Below are 20952 nucleotides of genomic sequence, written 5' to 3'. Positions count from 1 at the left end.
CCAGGCAAGTCTTCAGTGCACAGCACTCTGGAAACATTTCGGGGCTGTCGCGTGTTTATTTCAGCACGTAAAGCGCACCGGTCCAACACTTCGGCCGGGCGCGCGGCGCCTCCGCCCTCTTGCTGCCCCTGCAGCTGCTTCACTTTTCCCTTTAGTTGCCATCGATTTTTTTGTAGTGCTATACATATACGATTGAGGTATCTTAGAGTTCTCCTTCGAAGACCCAGCACTCTCTTTTCTTTTCCCAGTGTTACTCATATCGGACTTTTTAAACCTAAAAAAAAATCGTTTTTTTTTCTTTCAATTATAACTGAAGTTTAAACAACTAGTGTTAAGTCCTTATTTTTCTGTAGTCAAAAAAAGCAAAAATTAACATTCAGGTCATGAAAAACTCAAAAAAACTCCCCAACCACTAAACTTTACCTCCCACCTGAGCGCCATCTTGAACGCCCCTACCACCAGAGAATGCTCACGATTTCGGAAGCTGTCTCCGGGACGTGCTGATTCCACACATCCTGAATAAATCATGATATTGTTAGTTGCTGTAGCTAGACGTTCAAATGAGTTTCATGGCCAGATGGACTGTTTCCTCCAGCGGTATAATATTGCAGTGAGACAGCACGATGCCTGCAAGACTATGTCACGCTAAACGCCACAGATTGTGTTTGTCCGTTCGTGTCAGTCGTCCCGCAGCCACGGGAAGTGGGACACAAACATGCTGCAATGCTTTCAAGACGTTAGGATTTGTTTGTGCAACATCCAAGAGGAGTACTTGTGGCTTGAATGTGAACTGTACGTGCCCGCCCCCTTTCCTCTGTAGTGCATGAGTTCCTCCCGGCATGCCCTTCGTCATTGTTCTGTCATCTTGTATTTAAAGGGTTGTATTTCTGCTGCTGAAAATAAGCAACGGTTTTCTCACAACGCCCTTTGTTCCCAACGGAGCCCTTGTCTGTCATGAAATTCTTCAAAACCTCAAGCTAGAAGAAGAAGAAGACGACAAATACGAAGCGTTATAGCAACGACATGCCATGACACGATCGATAACGATTTCCATAGGATCCCCGCGGTTGCCTGGCAACCGTCAGCTTTGCGCAGTGGCAGTATCGTAGCCTGTGAGGGTTAGCCGAGGCGTGATTATTGCTAGTTGAAAACTTTTCCCAATACCCCGCTTCCGCCGGTTTACAATACAATCGGCGAAAGCAATTTTTGACAGTCTCGTCAGAGACTGAGCAAGGTGTTTAAAGACAGATTTGGTCACGGTGATATCATGGTAGAAAGAAACGAACTTGTTACGTGCCAACAGAAACGCTCTTTAGCTCTTTCAGCTTTATGCAGAGAACAGCGTCTGTCGAGATTACTTTTGTGTCAGCGCGAAACGCCGTGTGCTTGTCAGTATGATTTCATATTGCTCGTAGCGGCGCCTGGCTTTTGTCTGTCAAACGTTAGGTTGCGCTTCTTCATGCTGCATCGTCGGCATGAGTGGAGCATTTTAAACGTCTGTACTTACTGCGCCCCATAAGAAATCGTTTGTCCCCGTTCAAAAGAGGTTGTGCGATGTCCTGCAGCGTTCGCAAAGCAAACCTTTGACAGTTTGAAAAGAGGAATTTATTCTGCTTCCTGTGCGTGCAGTAGTTACAAAGTTGAACGTCTTTACACGATCTGCTGCAGTTTTCAGTGGGTGGGCTTTGTCAAATGGCTTGGAAAAACGCACTGTGTTTCTGCTCGGGAAACATCATGAGCAGTGTCCTGCATGTTTTCTGTGTATAGCTGTCTTTTAACGCATACAGAATTCATTCGAAATCATTGATTTCTCCAATTAACAAGGGTCTCTTTTTGAACCTGCCAGAAGCATTCTTTCAATGTAACAGATTTACTCCGGGGAAGGGCAGCATGACATTGAGAGTAGCTCAAGCTTTCAGCACCTTTATCTGACTGCATGTATGCAGACACTGCTCAGAATCCCCTGTAAGATTCTCCTTCAATTCCGTTTTGCAGTGCTTTAGCTCTTTCAAAAGGCTTCGCTTTGCTAGTCACAATCCAAGGCTCATGACAGCATTTGAAAACATTCGTAACTGCGTTGGCCGGGAATCGAACCTGGGTTAACTGCTTTGAAGGCAGCTATGCGCAACACTGGCTCGCTCCAGAATAAATCTCACGTCGAGGGAATATTTTTTTCCATTTTACCGTGAGTCGGGCTCAGCTGCACAGAGGAGAGAGCAGAGCAATGAGGTCACGGGGACAGGGGAGTCACACGCTGGCGGTTTGAATACGCGGAAGATCACTGAGGGATCCACAGTATATGGACTCTCCGTGCGCCATCAGTCCGCACTCCGGACTCTGAATCCTGCCATCCGAGTTAAGATCTCGGCTGAACCTGAGGCGCAGTTCCTTCTTAAAACGTAATCTGGTGAGCATTTCTAGAATCGTACTTGTATAGATGCAGCCTTTAATGTGTTGCTAGGTTAAAATTGATGACTTCTTGTATTTCAGTAGGCAACTGCCCTCTTGATTTCGGATTTAATTTCTTTATTACAGGGGCGCTTTTATGAAGACAGAGTCATGTTCAGGTACTTTGCTTGATGGAGGAAGCTCATTTCGGACTCTGTGATCTGCTCACCTGGAAAGGTCTGCTATACTACTACAAGAGAGAAGTAGAGTCTGGAAGAAGGGACAATTTTATGATGCTTTGGAAGATAATGTTTTTTTTTCTTATACTGAAAATGAAAGGTAGTTGTTTCTATATGGACTCAGTCTTTGGAATTTGTATATATATATTTCAGTGATCCCTCAGCCATTCCTTCTGTATTGTAATTCAATTTCTCTTTTAAAATTCCTTCCCCACTTCTAGGACCTGCAGTTGCTGAACTCCACAATGGCTTCTATTGGAAAGTCTGTGACTGAGACCAAGTGTTCACTTTTTTATGAAACCATTATTTATTTAGGAGCAATGAGCAATTCTTATATAAATGCAATAAAATCATTATGCTCAAACTATGAGAGAGAAAATTAAGGATAATTTAAGAAATCAGTCTTAGCTTGTTTCTATACACAGATGGTATTATTTATTTTCAAAGGAAACCCGCGAGGATTCCCCTGGTGTGCAAGATGTGCCTGAATACTCTTGATCAGCTTCCTGCTCACTTGAAGAGGGCGTGTATGAAGCACGCCACGGCAGAAAACATCAGGATGGCCTCTCAACAGGCGAGGGAGGACATGATGAATCACCTGAAGAACGGGGTCATCGTGGATTACCACAGAATAGAGATCGTGTCTGGTGAGGCAAACAGGATAGTGGTTGTAAGACTGCTAGAGTCCTTGGGCCTTTTTGTACATGGGAAGCCTGAAGACACATTGGCAAGGTGAGATATTTTTAATCTGTAAGGCTTCTGTAGTTTCTTTTTGAAATCATTGTTACAACATATTATGTAAAAGCATGTTGAAAAGAATCTACCTGCATTCCAGCGGCCCTGAGCAAGAGGCCGCAGTCCAGGAGGAAGAGATGCCAGAGGCTGCTCTAGAAACTGAAACAGAAGCGGATAAGGAAGGGGAAGATGTGAGCTCTGAAGAACTCTATCAGCAGTAAGACTTTTTATTTTTCAGATGTATCTATTTTTTACTAAAATTCTAATTTGTCTTATAGGTATAAAATGTTTAAACCGGTGTTTTATATCCTTACAGGCCCTGAGTAGTTAAAAAGTATCAGCAGGCCGGAAGAGAGTGGCCCAAGCTGGACTCTATAGAAAGCACTCCCTGGATGCTCCTCTCCTGATTGGATTCAAACAGTACCTTACCAAGGATCTGGGAGTGGCAAATTATTCTCAGGAGGTATTTATTTTTTAAAGGCATTTAAAATTAAGCAATGGTATCTTCATTGTAAATGTTTTTATTTCTTAGCTTAAAATTCACCCATGTGAAATGATGTCAGCCATAAACATCATGACTCTATATTTCCTACCTGAATCTATTCTACTTAAATTATTACATTATACACAATTTGAGTTCATTTTAAAAAGTAAAAGGTAATGAAAGGAATGCATTTTCATAAGAAAGATAATACCGATATGCATGTGATAATCTTCCTTATATCATGTAGTGCATCATTTGGACACTTTGTGGGCTTGAAATACAAAGAAAATCATGTTCTATGGTACAAGATAAATACAAAACTTAAGCTTTTATTTTAATTAGATTTCTTTATAAAGCATAAGCAATCATTTATTACATCGCTTCTTGAATTAAATCTTTTGACAAGAGGTAAGACTTCTGTTACATTTAAACCCATGTTTAGCTGTGTTTTTTAGATTTAACTGAACCAATTTCTGTGTGTGATAATGTCCTTGAATTCTGACAACATCACACTAAATTACATGATATAAAACAGCTAATGTTTCTAGAGATAAAGTTTCTGAGATGCTTCTAATTACTTTTTATTACCAGGGACAGTTTAATTCACCTTGTACAGTACTGTAAGACCAAGATGCTTTTTTTAAAAGTTATTTAACATTTTATAGAACTTTGTCTACTATGGCAACATGATGTGCTTGGTGAAACTTGGAAAAATACTGCTTGGCCACTTATCTTAAGATAAAGATAGGATAAAGGTTTATCTTTTGCACCTACCTGACCCCCAGGGAAGGCCAATGCTTTCTAAGTTGATGGTTCCCTACAGTAGACTGTACTTTAATTTCAAAGGTAATGTATATTGACCCAAATCAGTTTTGGAATCCAATCTACTGACGAGATGGAGCACATCCTTTTTTCAGGATTTTAGCATCATACGTTTGGTATATTTAGTCCCTAATGCTGAAAGAAATGATCATAGAACATTTGGACACTTTGTGGGCTTGAAATACAAAGCAAATCATGTTCTATGGTACAAGATAAATACAAAACTTAAGCTTTTATTTTAATTAGATTTGTTTATAAAGCATAAGCAATCATTTATTACATTAATATATGTAAAAATAACATTTTAGCATCATACGTTTAGTATATTTAGTCCCTAATGCTGAAAGAAATGATCATAGAACATGACATCTAACCTTACCTGCGGTGTTTTTAATCCCTATTGCTCAATGCACGGTGAAAGCATTCCATACATGTGTCTGACAATGAGGAATGGGCCCCTGAGACAGTCATTTGCCTGTTTCACAAATGATCGTATTTTACTAGAGATTCTGCTTGGGATTCAGATGTGCATTCGGACAGCAATCCCTTTCAAGAAATGATATGTTCTGGATGAGGTCAAAGGTGCTGGAACACTGTATCTAGGATGTGTTTGCAGAGACTGTGTGTCTCCTGCTTCAACGCAGTGATAAACAGATGTGCTCCTTTAATTTATTGGTACATGCCCAGGGCAGTAAGCAGTCTGAGGATTTATTTCCAGATGGCATAGAGCAGTGAAGCAGTGAAGTAGTGCAAAACACTGGATCATTATATTATTAGAATCTATTCTACTTAAATTATTACATTATACTCAATTTGAGTTCATTTTAAAAAGTAAAAGGTAATGAAAGGAATGCATTTTCATAAGAAAGATAATACCGATATGCATGTGATAATCTTCCTTATATCATGTAGTGCGTCATTTGGACGCTTTGTGGGCTTGAAATACAAAGAAAATCATGTTCTATGGTACAAGATAAATACAAAACTTAAGCTTTTATTTTAATTAGATTTGTTTCTAAAGCACAAGCAATCATTTATTACATTAATATATGTGAAAATAACATTTTAGCATCATATGTTTAGTATATTTAGTCCCTAATGCCGAAAGAAATGATCATTTGTTTAACATGCACGGGTCTGTCTCAAAGGATGCAGTACTCCTGAAGGGTCTCAAACCCTACATTTCGGATGCCTAGCTGTATCCCTCACATGTGGCACCTCAGAATGACTTCTAACCTTACCTGTGGTGTATTCAGTCCCTATTGCTCAATGCACGGTGTACATACTGCATACATGTGTCTTGAGAATGAGGAATGGGCCCCTGAGACAGTCATTTGCCTGTTTCACAAACAGGGACCTGGACCTAGACCTGGCCCATACAGGGCTCAAACCCGCGACCTTGGCGTTATTAGCACCACGCTCTAACCAACTGAGCTAACCAGCCTCACGACAGTGCTCCTCTCTGTGCTGCAAAAAATCAAACTCAGGGAATTTCTTTTGTCCTCCTTTGAATAGAAAGCCGTGTAATCAGTGTACGGGCTTTCTCGTGCAGTTTCATGGTTCTTGTAACCCAAATCCTACACTGGCCTGAAGTGCCCCCCCATTTCACAGCATTTTTCAGCTGATTTAAAATGTACCTAAAGGAGAAGCATTATTGAAGACCATCAATTACCAAGAGCTTTTGTCAAAGGTTTTGGTGGTCATTTTGAATGACCACAGAGCGCTGTGACCTCGGTTTTATCCAAAAAGACAGCGCCCTTTTACAACACAGCATCTCCGTCACTATACTGGGGCATTGGGACCCGCACAGACCTCAGGGTGAGCGCCCCCCCGCCGGCACCATTAACACCGCTTCCAGCTGGAAGCTTTGTTTTTCCCTGTAGCTCACCCTCATCCGGATTCTGACCTGGCTCACACCTGCTTAGCTTCAGTGGGTTTTCAGTTGCGAGTTGCAAGGGGATGCAAGTGATGGAGCTGCTCGCTGCAAAAGCCACTGCATTGGCCGGGAATCGAACCCGAGCCTCCCGCGTGGCAGGCGAGAATTCTACCACTGAACCACCAATGCTCAGTGCCTGTCCCTTCAAAAAAGACGCTTTTTTGGTGCTCTGTGCAAAACGCGTCGACATATGCTTCCAGCTGCAAAATGCCATTTGCGGACGCTGAAGAACTTATTTCCAAGGCAGCGGGTACAAGCGATTGGGCGTTTTAAAACCACCAGGAACAGCAAAGAGGCGCGCTTCTTTGCTTGTGCCGAAACACACCGACTGAAGGCGGACAACGTAGTCGGCAAGATTGGAACCTGTGCGGGGAGACCCCAATGGATTTCTAGTCCATCGCCTTAACCACTCAGCCACGACTACAGCAAGCCCCACCGCCGCTGCGTTCTTGCTACAATCTTACCTGGATCGCGAGGCGCCAGCGGAAGCCTATTTCAAAGTCGTTTTCCGTTTCAAAAAAACATTTCCAAAATACAAGCCTTGCAGACAGACACGCCTCAGAGGACTTAAGGGTGGCTTCATGTCGGAATGATAAAGTCTCCCCGTCCGGACATGAAAATGCCACTTTGTTACACACAAAAAAAGAATCAACAACAGAGAAATGCCCACAAGCATTTGAAAAGCTGCACCACGTCGCACTTGAAATAGCTCTTACATTAGTGGTAGACACAGGAATCGCCTTTTTATTTACGCTCTTACCAACGCGATGGAAAGCAAAACAAAGCAAAGCAGAGCAAAACAAAACGAACAAACGAAAACACTCACGTCCCGCACTTGCATATAACGCCGTTACGTGCCCAAGCGGTATTGTACGTCATCCTAGCACTGCACCCCGTGGCGTAAGGTATATGGGAACGAGCACACGCCACGAATCGTCTCGAATCACTCCCTACAGCTGTAAGGCGCCTTGAAGCCTGCACCCCCAACATTCTTCTTTGCGCATCTGTGAAAGGTAAACTCTTGAGCAAACTCTGAACCAGCTCTAAGGAAACTAATCCGATTAGACGTTACTTTGACTCATCTTTTTACTCTCAGTGCTGGATTGCTCAAACTCCTGCTAGGGTTAGGGTTAGCATTCACACGCTACTTAGACACTTTGTTTACGCTCAGTGCTGGATTTTGGGAACTTCAGGACGAGTGGGAATTTTCTCCTATCTGTCAATTCTGTTTTGTTTTGGAGACTCTTGGCTGCCTATATTGTACAGTGCCGCGTGAAGGAAACATTTTCCAAAACTGTGTCAGCTCAAAAGTTGTAAGAAAACCTCTCCAGCTGCTTTACCTCTCTTCATTTTTGTCATTTAATGTGACAATCGATGTATAACTGGAGCCTCACATATGCAAATGGTGAGGCTCCAGTTCGACACCACTTTACAGTATATGACAAAAGCATGGCAGACTGTGCCGGACCAGCTGGTAACTTCCGCTTATTTTGACCATATTAAACATTGGAAATCTTCCCACTTGCATTTGTGACACTTGATTTTGGCTCCACCTAAGACACTCTTAAATCTTCAAACACTTTTCTCTTCTCCCGCAACACTCTTGTCTGTCGGCACTGTGTGGCAGCGTTGCAGGACAACCCATCTCACCAAGGAAAGGAACCTAACAGCTTTGGTAAGAGAGGAGAAAAGGACATGGCCCGTACGGGGCTCGAACCCGCGACCTTGGCGTTATTTGCACCACGCTCTAACCAACTGAGCTAACCGGCCTTATGACAGTGCCCCTCTCTGTGCTGCAAAAAATCGAACTCAGGGAATTTCTTTTGTCCTCCTTTGAATAGAAAGCCGTGTAATTCAGTGTACGGGCTTTCTCATGCAGTTTCATGGTTTCACAGCATTATTCAGCTGATTTTAAATGTACCTAAAGGAGAAACATTATTGAAGACCATCAATTACCAAGAGCTTTTGTCAAAGGTTTTGGTGGTCATTTTTAATGACCACAGAGCACTATGACCTCGGTTTTACATCTCATCCAAAAGACAGCGCCCTTTTACAACAGAGCTTCTCCGTCACTATATTGGGAGATTGGGACCCGCACAGACCTCAGGGTGAGCGCCTCCCCGCTGGCCCCATTAACACCACTTCCAGCTGGAAGCTTTGTTTTTCCCTGTAGCTCACCCTCATCCAGGTACTGACCTGGCTCACACCTGCTTAGCTTCAGTGGGTTTTCAGTTGCGAGTTGCAAAAGTTGGGATGCAAGTGATGGAGCCGTTCGCTGCAAAAGCCACTGGCCAGGAATCGAAACCAAGCCTCCTGCGTGGCAGGCGAGAGTTCTAACAATGAACCACCAATGCTCAATGCCTGTACCTTCAAAAAAGACGCTTTTTTGGTGCTGTGTGCAAAAAGCGTCGACATCTACTTCCAGCTGCAAAATGCCATCCGCGGACGTTGTGAATTTATTTATTTAGACACCGCTCAGAATCCCCTGTAAGATTCTCCTTCAATTCCGTTTTGCAGTGCTTTAGCTCTTTCAAAAGGCTTCGCTTTGCTAGTCACAATCCAAGGCTTGTGACAGCATTTGAAAACACTTGCCACTGCGTTGGCCAGGAATCAAATCCGGGTCAACTGCTTGGAAGGTAGCTATGCTCACCACTATACCACCAACACATGCCCGGGGGAGCCCTCCAGGACACCACCAGAGAATGCTCACGATTTCAGAAGCTGTCTCCGGGACGTGCTGATTCCACACATCCTGAATAAATCATGTTATTGTTAGTTGCTGTAGCTAGACGTTCAAATGAGTTTCATGGCCAGATGGACTGTTTCCTCAAGTGGTATAGTATTGCAGTAAGACAGCACGATGCCTGCAAGACTATGTCACGCTAAACGCCACAGATTGTGTTTGTCCGTTCGTGTCAGTCGTCCTGCAGCCACGGGAAGTGGGACACAAACATGCTGCAATGCTTTCAAGACATTAGGATTTGTTTGTGCAACATCCGAGAAGAGTACTTGTGGCTTGAATGTGACTGAGCAAGGTGTTTAAAGACAGAGACTGAAAACTGTTAAAGGATGAGTCAAAGTAACGTCTAATCGGATTAGTTTCCTTAGAGCTGGTTCAGAGTTTGCTCAAGAGTTTACCTTTCACAGATGCGCAAAGAAGAATGTTGGGGGTGCACGCTTCAAGGCGCCTTACAGCTGTAGGGAGTGATTTCAGACGATTCGTGGCGTGTGCTCATTCCCATATACCGTACGCCCCGGGGTGCAGTGCTAGGATGACGTACAATACCGCTTGGGCACGTAACGGCGTTATATGCAAGTGCGGGACGTGAGGGTTTTGCGTTTGTTCGTTTTGTTTTGCTCTGCTTTGCTTTGTTTTGCTTTCCATCGCGTTGGTAAGAGCGTAAATAAAAAGGCGATTCCTGTGTCGACCACTAATGTAAGAGCTATTTCAAGTGCGCCGTGGTGCGGCTTTTCAAATGCTTAACAGGATGATTTTGCATGCACGCGTGCTTTCATGCAGTCGTGTGTGCAACCATGTCTGCTTACGTGCAAACGGGCGTGGTTTCATGTATGCAAAAAACTTTCCTGGGCTCTTCTGAAGCACATAAAATTATTTGGAGATATACATTTGTCTTATTTTCCTCTTAGGCTCTAGAATTGATAACTTTTTTTTCATTTTTGGCATTTTTCATCATTTTCCAGAAAGTGGTTGCAAGCCCAATATCATGCGAAGAAACTTCAGGATTCGGGGATCAGTCAATGGATTTTCTTCAAAGTTGGATTTTTGCACTCTGTGGACCAAGAGATGTTGTTCTATAATGTTTTTTTTTTTTTTCAAATTTAAAAATATCATTTTTTCATGGAGCTTTGAATGGGATGGATTCACCCTCCTTTAGCCAGGACAGAGCTCCAGGAGCCTGGGTAGGATTCTAGCTTTCTCCCCTTGCAGGCACCTGGCACAGAAGACAATATTTTTTTCCTTAAAATCTTTTTTTTTGTGTTCCTTGTTGTTCCAAACTTAATTTTAATCACTTTTAATTAGAGATTTTATTAAAAATAGTGCAATAAATGACTAATTTCACAAAAATTAATGTAATATAAAACGGATGTTTTCAACTTTATTGTAGTGTTTTAGAAACTAATATGTCTTCAAAAATGGTTGTTTTTCACTCCTATGAATGAAAACTGTTGTTATATGATGTTTTTTTTTTCAAATTTTAAATGATCATTTTTTCATGGAGCTTTGAAGGGGATGGATTCACCCTCCTTTAGCCAGGACAGAGCTCCAGGAGCCTGGGTAGGATTCTAGCTTTCTCCCCTTGCAGGCACCTGGCACAGAAGACATCATTTTTTTCCTTAAAATCTTTTTTTTTGTGTTCCTTGTTGCTCCAAACTTAATTCTATTCACTTTTAATTAGAGATTATATTAAAAATAGTGCAATAAATGACTAATTTCACTAAAAATACTAAAAGTAATATAAAACTGATGTTTTTAACTTTATTGTAGTGTTTTAGAAACTAAAATGTCTTCAAAAATGGTTATTTTTCACTCCTAGGAATGAAAGCTGTTGTTATATGATGTTTATTTTCAAATTTTGAAAAAGCAAAGAATTCTAGCTTTCTCCCCTTGCAGGCATCGGACACAGAGAACCTCATGGTTTTCCTAAAAATCATTTTTTATGTTCCCTGGTGTTCCAAACTTAGTTTTAATCAATTTTAATTTGTTATGTTACAAACAGGGTAATAAAGTCTTAATTGGACTATAACTAATGTCATATTGTCTGCTACAAAACTGATATTTTCAGCTCTATTGTAGAGATTCTAGAATCAACTAATAAAGAATTGAAATAAAAAAAGGGCATAAGAAGACCTTACCAACAACGACCACATGATGGAGATATTGTCTAGACATTACCAACAACGACCACAAGATGGAGATATTGTCTAGACATTACCAACAACGACCACAAGATGGAGATATTTTCCAAAGAGGCAAGAGGGGCAAAGCTGCGATAAGGTAAAATCATTTTTTGAAAGAGATTGTTGTCAGAATGCACATCCGTATCCCAAACAGAATCTCTAGTAAAATATGCTCATTTGTGAAATAGGCAAATGAGTGTCAGCTACAATATGATTGCTACATATCTGCATTTGTTGGTATTTAAGGAGTAAGAGTGCAGGTTTAAACCTGCGATCCAGTGTGTTGAAGAATTTCACAACACTACCTCTAGCACATATGGAAATAAATCCTCATAATGATTATTGCCCTGGGCATGTACCAAAAAATCAGTGAGCATATATATATATATATCACTGGGTTGAAGCTAGAAACACAGAATAACTGCAAACATATCCTAAATACAGTGTTCCAGCACCTTTGACCTCATCCAGAACGTATCATTTCTTGAAAGGGATTGCTGTCCGAATGCACATCTGAATCCCAAACAGAATCTCTAGTAAAATACGATCATTTGTGAAACAGGCAAATGACTGTCTCAGGGGCCCATTTCTCATTGTCAGACACATGTATGCAATGCTTTCACTGTGCATTGAGCAATAGGGATCAAAAACACCGCAGGTAAGGTTAGAAGTCATGTTCTATGATCATTTCTTTCAGCATTAGGGACTAAATATACTAAACGTATGATGCTAAAATGTTATTTTTACATATATTAATGTAATGAATGATTGCTTATGCTTTATAAACAAATCTAATTATAATAAAAGCTTAAGTTTTGTATTTATCTTGTACCATAGAACATGATTTTCTTTGTATTTCAAGCCCACAAAGTGTCCAAATGATGCACCTTTGACCTCATCCAGAACGTATCATTTCTTGAAAGGGATTGCTGTCCGAATGCACATCTGAATCCCAAACAGAATCTCTAGTAAAATACGATCATTTGTGAAACAGGCAAATGACTGTCTCAGGGGCCCATTTCTCATTGTCAGACACATGTATGCAATGCTTTCACTGTGCATTGAGCAATAGGGATCAAAAACAGAATGGAAACAGATGAGGATGGGATTTGAACCCATGCGTGCAAAGCACAATAGATTAGCAATCCATCACCTTAACCACTCGGCCACCTCGTCGACAAAACTGGGCTGTCCCAACTGGGTTGGCGCGCTCCAGATGATCTTTTTCTTTTTTTTCCCTCGTACTCGAGGGTCATTTTCCTGTTCCACATGCGATTTCAATATTTTCCTTGGGAGATGTCAAGCCAGCAAGCCACTGCTGTGGTTCAGTGGCCAGCGTGGAGTTCAGTGGCCCTGTTGTACACAGAAAGCACATTGAGCTCCTTGGACATGAAAAGTTCCAGATAAAAGCCATTTGTCATCCTTTCTCTTGGTGTCGATGTTGCTATTGTATGTAAAGGTGGCAACTTGCTCAGCGAGCAGGCGGAGCACACACCGAATGCAGATGTGTCTGAGTGGTGTGTCCAAGTGGCTGCAAAAGGACAGCACTCCCGGGGCGCTGTGGCTTAGTTGGTTAAAGCGCCTGTCTAGTAAACAGGAGGCCCTGGGTCTGAATCCCAGTGGATAACCGCCTACGGCTAGACTTAATTAAATGCAAGTATTCATTTCCTGTCTTTAACACGACTTGTTTTTCTTAAAATGGATGCAACTTGCAAAACATGAAATACAAACCTTGCTAATCAGCGCTAGCAGCTGGCAAAAAAAAAGAAGTCAGCAATGTTTTTTTTCTTTAACCTTAACCCTGCTAATGGAGAAGAGTTAAACGACCGAGTCTATGCAGCTTAAACGGTGCGCACGTCGGGATCTTAGCTGAAAGGGTGGTAAATCACGCTCACCCCAGTCCTTAATCTTTTAAAGAGGATACAAAATTGAACCTAGTCGCCACATCACATACATCCTGTTCAATGATAAAAAGGTAACATCTATCCTCGCTCCAGAGTAAATCTCACGTTGAGGGCATATTTTTTTTCACTTTACCGTGAATCGGGCTCGGCTGCACAGAGAAGAGAGCAGAGCAATGAGGTCACGGGGACAGGGGAGTCACACGCTGGCTGTTTGAACACGCGGAAGATCACTGAGGGATCCACAGTATATGGACCCTCCGTGCGCAATCAGTCCGCACTCCGGACTCTGAATCCTGCCATCCGAGTTAAGATCTCGGCAGAACCTGAGGCGCAGTTCCTTCTTAAAACGTAATCTGGTGAGCATTTCTAGAATCGTACTTGTATAGATGCAGCCTTTAATGTGTTGCTAGGTTAAAATTGATGACTTCTTGTATTTCAGTAGGCAACTGCCCTCTTGATTTCAGATTGAATTTCTTTATTACAGGGGCGCTTTTATGATGACAGAGTCATGTTCAGGTACTTTGCTTGATGGAGGAAGCTCATTTCGGACTCTGTGATCTGCTCACCTGGAAAGGTCTGCTGTACTACTACAAGAGAGAAGTAGAGTCTGGAAGAAGGGACAATTTTATGATGCTTTGGAAGGTAGTTTTTTTTTTCTTTGAAATCGAAATGAATCAGAATATCAGAGCAAAAGACAAACTCTTGGTTTGGTTTAAAGAGATATGGTTTTAAAACAGACAAAATGTAGAAAACAGGTGTTTCTCACTTCTGGAAAAGAATGGACCGGGGTATTTTACTAGTTGCAGTGCTGAGCTCACCGGCTTGCAGTCCTGCAGTGTTGCACCAGGGTCAGTGGTGCAATGGATAACACGTTTGACTACGGATCAGGAGATTGTAGGTTCGACTTCCGCCTGGCTCGGGTCGTTTTTAAACGCATCAGGCTACTCCCTAAGTAGCCTGTGCTACTTACTGTATTGTAATCGTACCCAGTAAGAGATTTCCTTCATGTAAATGAACTGCACTTGACAGCTTTAGAAAAACACCTGGGCTCAGTACGGTGCTGAGAGCTAATCGTTGCTGTTGTTCTAACTAGCACGCACTGCATCGGCTATGAACCCGAACTTTTCAATTATTCCGATCAGTAAGTCAACACGTAGTCCACATGAAAGGTAGAAATATTCTCTTGTCTGTCTCTTGTTTGTATAGAACTGAATGTCCCTGACAATGTACTGTTAGTTTTAATTGAAGAACGGCATTTGTGTTCAAATATACCAGACAAGTTTATGTAACTGCTCATGCGACACTCAGTTGTAATTAGTCAAGAAATAAAGTCGAACAACAGCTGCGGGTTTGATTCTGAACGTATGAGATTGCAGCGTCTTTTACTTCCATTGACAAATGATAGAGATTCGAAGAGAGATCCTTCAGACCAGCAAGCAAACCCACGGCTATTTCGGTTTTCTATCTAGGCAACGTTGGTGTCTGCAATAGCATACATGAAAGCGTGATGCAATTTCTGTGGCTACATTTGTTGCACGTCATGCACAGTAAGAGTGTTTCTAACACCAAATAAAAAGTCAACAATTAGCGATCACGCCTTCTCAGTTAACCCACTGAAACCCTTGCTGTTAACAGTTCTTTAATGCGTGCTTTACGAGCACCTACATATCGTGTCGGTTCTTTCAGCTTTATTCATTAGGTTTTCAAAGGCATAAGTAGAGCACCAGAGGTGCGAACGCAGAATGTATGGTAATCTGAAGAACTGCTTTCCATGGCAGCGGGTCCAAGCGATTTAACGTTTTTATAGTACCGGGAAAGGAGAAGCGGCACTTTGCCTTTGCCGCGCAGGCACAAGGCGACGTGCGGCAGACGCAGGAGTCGGCAAGTTCTGAACCTGCGCGGGGAGTCCCTAACGCATTTCGAATCCATCGCCTTAACCACTCGGCCATGACAAAAGCGAGCTTGCTGCCGCCGCATTCCTCCTATAATCTAACACGGAGTGCGAGGTGGCTGCGGAAACCTTTTTAAAGTCGCTCTCCGTTAAAAAAAACAACCTTTCACAAGATTCGTGCCGGCAGACAGACACGCCTCAGAGGGTTTAAGGCTGGCTTCACGTTCAAATGATAAAGTCCCCCAGTCCGGATGTCAAAATGCAACTTTGGCAGACAGAAAAAACAGCAACAAACCACAAATGTGGAAAAGGATTTTACAAGCTGCACCACACTGCACTTTCAAAAGCATTTACATTCGTGTTAGACGCAGGAATTGCCTTTGATTTGCGCGCTTACGAACGCCATGGAAAACGAAACAAAACTAAAGCCCTCAGCTCCTGCACTTGATTATAATGCCGTTACGTGTCGAAGCAGGAATTTACGTCATCCTACCACTGCAACACGGGGAATAGAGGGAAATGAGCACAATCTACGAATTGTCTCTAAACAGTCCCTACAGTTGTAAGACGCCTGGAAGCGTGCACCCCCATCATTAATCTTTGCGCATCTGTGCAAGGTAAACTCTGGAGCAGTCTCTGAAACGGCTCAAAGGAAACACGTGATTGATTCCATGTGCATCTGGGGTTCATTTCTTATTTACATTTAATTCAAGGGAAAGGCTTGGGTCAGTTTCAGACGGCCTCCAACAGCGAGATTCAAGCGCCCCACCTTCAGCCCAATCTGCGCCGCCAGAACGCCAACGGCTCCTCTGGTCTCTGGGGTGCGGTTGTGACCCTGTAACCTAAAGTGTTGGTGGCAGACAAATGGAGACTAACAGGTGATGTCCTAGGACATGACTACATTGTGACACTCGGTGGGGATGGTGACCATTGCTTGGAAAAGAGTGCGAGGCCCCTTTAGAAAAACATTTTGTTAACAGGCATTCTGCCTCAGCCTAAACACCTATAGCTTGCAAAGCGCATGCTATTAGACAGGCACCTCTGCAAGACCTTAAGAGTCTCTTAAACTAGTGATAGTAAGGTGTTCCCAATGGGCGATGTTTGGCTTTCAAATCATCTGTCTGTGGAAGCGCCGAGATGCAGCTGTTTAAGGCTTAGAAGCAGCTGACTGTTTCACTAGCTAGCTGATTACTGTCAGTCAGGGAGCTCAGAGGTGAAAAGCCTGTCTGAGAGACAATTCGCCGTTGTTCAGTTCAATATGTTCCGTACCAGCTCGGCGCACCTGAGATCATCTTGGTAGCCGTGTAGCTCAGATGAGTGAGAGCGTGTCTGTGTGTACCACCGTGATTGGATGCCGGTCCTTCTCAGGTCACAGTAAACCTTCTGCTGCCTAACTTTCCTAATTTTGGGGATCCCTTTGTAAAAGCAAAGGAAAAAAAAACTGGCTCTTCATCAGCATGATCGACCCAACCCAGTGTGCCCCAGTGGCCTAATGGATAAGGCACTGGCTTCCTAAGCCAGGGTTTGTGGGTTTGAGTCCCATCTGGGGTGCTCCTGTCCCATTTTGAGCGTACAAATGTCCTTGTGATTTGCAAAGCTGCAACCCCACCTTACTCAGTGAGCGTCTCTGCTTTTCTCTCACATACAGTTGGGAGAAAAACTTTTGTAAACAGCCCTTCGGAATGATGTGGATTTCTGCATGAATGGCTCCTAACATGTGATCTTATCTTTATCTAAGTCATAATAATTAATAAAGAGAGTCTGATTTAACAAACAACACACGCCCAACATTTGACATTGCTGTTTCTTTATTGACCAAATGGTTTAAAAAATCAAGGTCATTGATGGAAAAAGTACGTGAACCCTTATATTAAGGAGCTAGTGGAACCTCCTTTATGACAAAAACCTCAACCCCCACTTTCTGTAGCGGCTGGTCAGACCTGAGCAGCGGTTAGGAGGTATTTTGGCCTATTCCTCTATGAAAAACTGTTTCAGTTCATGTATATTTTTGGGATGTCTTGCACTGAACGGCCTGCTTCAGATCACGCCACAGCACTTCAATGGGATTGGGGTTAGGACTCTTACTTGGCCATCCCAAAATACGGAATTTCTTTTGTTTCAGCCACTCTGTTGTTGATGTACTCCTTTGTTTTTGTCATGCTGCATGACCCAGCGTCTTTCGAGTTTTAGATCACAGGCAGACACCCTGACATTCTGCTGTAGATTTTCCTGATACATCTTGGAATTCATCGGTCCCTCGATGATTGCAAGCCGTACAGCCTCCGCCATCCTTCCCAGGTGGGATGAGGTTTTGGAGTTGGTATGCAGTGTTTTGTTATCTCCAAACATAACGCTGTGCACATTTACCAACAAGTTCAACTTTTGTCACGTCTGTCCACAGAACATTGTTCCAGGAGTTGCTGTGGAACATCCATGTGGTCTTTAGCAAACTTGAGAGGGGCAGTGGTGGTTTTTTTGGGGGGGAGAGCAGTGGTTTCCTCCATGGTGACCTCGCATGATCACCACTCCTGTTCAGATTTCTTCTTATGGTGGACTCATGAACACAGACGTAAGACAAAGTCAACCACCTGTTCGCTAGATCCCATCCCCACTCAGCTAGTCAAAGATTCCCTCGAAGGACTGGCAGGACCTATAATTAGTATGATGAATGCATCGCTTGCGTCAGGCGTTGTACCTGATCAATTTAAGGTAGCGGTTGTTAGACCACTCCTTAAGAAGTCAAATTTGGATCCACAAGTTCTTAACAACTACAGGCCTGTCTCAAAGGTCCCATTTCAATCTAAAAGTCTTGGGAGAATAGTTGTTGCCCAACGTCAATCGTATCTGGATTCAAATAATATACTTGAGAAATTTCAGTCTGGTTTCTGAAACTGCATTAACAAGAGTCGTAAATGATATTCTCTTAGCTACTGATGCGGGGAATGCAACAGTGCTTGTGCTTCTAGATCTTAGAGCTGCCTTTGACACGGTTGACCTCTCTGTTTTGTTACACAGGCTTGAGTTTGAGGTTGGCTTATCTGGAACCGTCCTTCAGTGGTTTACTTCACATTTTACTCATCGTTTTCATTATGTTCAAATATCTAATAATTGTACTGCTTCATCAATGTCACCAGTTCAATTTGGGGTACCAGAAGATCAGTGCTGGGACCAATATTGCTCTCTCTCTCAACATGCTGCTGCTAGGTAGGATAATATGAAAAAATAATATGAACTTTCATTCATATGCTGATGACACTCAAATAAACATTTTGTTTACACCAAACGACAACTCTTCTATTATCAGTTTAGTTAAATGCATTAAGGAAGGAAATACTTGGATGTGTGAAAACTTTTTGTTACTCAACTCTGAGAAAAATGAGGATCTGTTGATCGGAGGCAACAATACTGATAGGACTACTATAACTTCAGCACTTAACTCAGAGGATTTAAACATTTGCCTCAAAGAGACAGCACGTAACCTAGGCGGCATATTAAACACAAGGCTCTTAACAACTTGCATTGTTAAGTGCCTTGGGACAACCTTGTTGTGAAAGGCGCTATATAGAAATACATTGATTTGAATTGAATTCACAATGTAAAATGTTGTGTGTGTTGTTTGTTAAACAAGACTGTCTTTATTTATCAAAAAATAAAAGGAATTTGCTAGGAATGCAAACGTTAGGTTGCGCTTCTTCATGCTGCATCGTCGGCATGAGTGGAGCTTTTTAAACGTCTGTACTTACTGTGCCCCATAAGAAATCGTTTGTCCCCGTTCAAAAGAGATTGTGCGATGTCCTGCAGTGTTCGCAAAGCAAACCTTTGACAGTTTGAAAAGAGGAATTTATTCTGCTTCCTGTGCGTGCAGTAATTACAAAGTTGAACGTCTTTACACGATTTGCTGCAGTTTTCAGTGGGCGGGCTTTGTCAGATGGCTTGGAAAAACGCACTGTGTTTCGGCTCGGGAAACATCATGAGAAGTGTCCTGCATGTTTTCTGTGTATAGCTGTCTTTTATCGCATACAGAATTCATTCGAAATCATTGATTTCTCCAATTAACAAGGGTCCCTTAAAAGATTAGTCAAAGTAACGTCTAATCGGATTAGTTTCCTTAGAGCTGGTTCAGAGTTTGCTCAAGAGTTTACCTTTCACAGATGCGCAAAGAAGAATGTTGGGGGTGCATGCTTCAAGGTGCCTTATAGCTGTAGGGAGTGATTCGAGACGATTCGTGGCGTGTGCTCGTTCCCATATACCGTACGCCCCGGGGTGCAGTGCTAGGATGACGTACAATACCGCTTGGGCACGTAACGGCGTTATATGCAAGTGCGGGACGTGAGGGTTTTCGTTTGTTCATTTTGTTTTGCTCTGCTTTGCTTTGTTTCGTGGTCAAGAGGCGTAAGGTAAGTCGTAATCCAGGGAGAACACTGGTGGCAAACAGTCCGAGGTGAGAGGCGAGGTCCAAAGTCGAAAAGGCAGAAACGCCAGGTAGAGCTCTCAAGGAGTAGACTCAATACCAGCGGGAAGCAGGTAAAGATGGTAAAAATAGCACTGCGTACCGCACGGTGGAGTGTGTGCAGGTGGGTTAACTTGTGCGGCGGCGTTTGTTAATAATCACCCGCTGCTGGTGCTGTTTAGATTGCTTAAGAGTTGGTCTTAACTGCCTGGCGGTCATGACAAGCTCCTCTTTAAGCTGTGGTTTAGTTTTGCATTCATGTGTTTCTAGAGCAGTTATTTATGGGGGTGGGTGGGTCTTTCACAGAGGCTCAGGACAAATCCCCCGCCTGAAAGTCTACTGTGTGCGTTCAGAGAGTCACAGGTCAAGAGCCAGGCAGGAGGACAATGGACAGAAGAGCCAACGAACTAAAAATAAAAGAACAGATATGAAAAAGCCACCATCTTTTTCTTTTTGACATTTTCCGACTTTCACGCAAGCCAGGACAAAGTTGCTTGTAGCTACTTGTGGATTCAAATACTCTATCGAGTGCTTTGATGAGTTTTTGCAATTTGATTGTCGTCCTGTCAGCCTGTTTCTGTTTTTTTTTTTTCAATCTAGGGATGGAAAGTATGAGGGAAATGATGGAGCAATCAATAACCGCTCCGGAAAAATGGCAGAAAGAAATGGTCCGTCACTAAGGACATTTGTGAAGCAGAGGACTGACATCACCACAAAGGCGACACATTCTGCTGATGGTTTTGGTGAATAATGATTGAGGCGCGTTAAGAGAAAGGTAGCTGTGTCAGCATGCGTAGGCTGCAAAGGATCAAGCAAAGGTTTACTCCATGCTGAAAAGAGAAGAAAAGAAGCACAACGTTTCGACTGTGGAGCCTTCTGCGCCATCTTCTTTAGCGGTGATGATGTTTACATTGGAAAAACTGAGACATGCGTCCCTGGGTGGGCTTGAACCACCAACCTTTCGGTTAACAGCCGAACGCGCTAACCGATTGCGCCACAGAGACTGACGGCCGCTTGTGCTCCCTACATTTGCAGGTTTATGGTCAAAGAAAATAATCACTTGCGCTTCTTGCAGCCGGCAATCTTTTTCCACTGACAACCAAGAAATGGATTTCATCTTTCACAAGCTGTATGGATTTCTTCAAAAACAAGTTATTCCAGAAAGGAAATGAATTCTTGCATT

The 20952-nt window shown here is 42.8% G+C and overlaps 4 non-coding genes across 4 annotated transcripts; 2 read left to right on the top strand and 2 right to left on the bottom strand.

Moving 5' to 3' along the window:
* Window positions 1-1083: 1083 nt before the first annotated feature.
* Window positions 1084-1225, top strand: LOC148635216 (U4 spliceosomal RNA). Its single transcript, XR_015933421.1, has one exon. It is a non-coding gene; the product is annotated as a U4 spliceosomal RNA (small nuclear RNA).
* A 5437-nt stretch (window positions 1226-6662) lies between these two features.
* Window positions 6663-6733, bottom strand: trnag-gcc (transfer RNA glycine (anticodon GCC)). The gene has a single exon. It is a non-coding gene; the product is annotated as a tRNA-Gly (tRNA).
* Window positions 6734-16797: 10064 nt separating this feature from the next.
* Window positions 16798-16870, top strand: trnar-ccu (transfer RNA arginine (anticodon CCU)). The gene has a single exon. It is a non-coding gene; the product is annotated as a tRNA-Arg (tRNA).
* A 3829-nt stretch (window positions 16871-20699) lies between these two features.
* Window positions 20700-20773, bottom strand: trnan-guu (transfer RNA asparagine (anticodon GUU)). Its single transcript has one exon. It is a non-coding gene; the product is annotated as a tRNA-Asn (tRNA).
* Between the last annotated feature and the right edge of the window lie 179 nt (window positions 20774-20952).

Source organism: Lepisosteus platostomus, unplaced genomic scaffold (assembly GCF_059453375.1).
Source record: "Lepisosteus platostomus isolate fLepPlt1 unplaced genomic scaffold, fLepPlt1.hap1 Scaffold_30_H1, whole genome shotgun sequence".
In the NCBI taxonomy this organism is placed as follows: Eukaryota; Metazoa; Chordata; class Actinopteri; order Semionotiformes; family Lepisosteidae; genus Lepisosteus; species Lepisosteus platostomus.
This window is presented reverse-complemented; position numbering and strand designations above follow the sequence as displayed.